Below are 717 nucleotides of genomic sequence, written 5' to 3' on the forward strand. Positions count from 1 at the left end.
TATTTGTTTATGATCATCATTTATATGTTAATATGATTTATATGTTTAATATTTTTTCTTTTAAAGCTAAATCAGAAAGAAATTTTAAATTAATTATTCAATATTATTTGACATTTTTAATTTGCCATTGGTATTTTAAAAGTATCGCAAATGTGCAAATTTCAATGAACTTAAATAATATTCTCTATAAGAAACATATATTAAATATAAAGTATTCGCGTATGATTCTTGAAATTGCTGGACAAATTTTTACACTTTACTAAATGTCCGTCTCAAACATGCTTATTTTTTATTTAATAAAATATTTAAAATAATATATGATACAATATATAAATGTATCTTTATATAATATATCACATCTTTATTGTGTAATAAGAAACAAGAAAATCAATCATAGAAAATATTACAGATTCAGCGTATGATATACACAATAGAAGCTAGCAGAGTATTCATAACTCTAGAGAAAGCAAGATTTGAAATTTATATTTTTTATTACAATAACATTCATGTTAAATATGTAAAACTAATGGTTTATATTTGAAAACAAAAAAAATAACTATATTAATCTTTCTTAATATTTATTAACATTTCCCGCATTATATATTGTATTTAAATAAATCTTCTTAAACTATTCTATCTTTAATATTCGATGTTATATAGTTAAATTATTCAATGTAAATAATATCTATCATATTTTTATAGATCGGAAGAGCACAC

The sequence above is a fragment of the Wasmannia auropunctata genome, unplaced genomic scaffold (genome assembly GCF_000956235.1).
Source record: "Wasmannia auropunctata unplaced genomic scaffold, wasmannia.A_1.0 LD335898.1, whole genome shotgun sequence".
Taxonomy (NCBI): domain Eukaryota; kingdom Metazoa; phylum Arthropoda; class Insecta; order Hymenoptera; family Formicidae; genus Wasmannia; species Wasmannia auropunctata.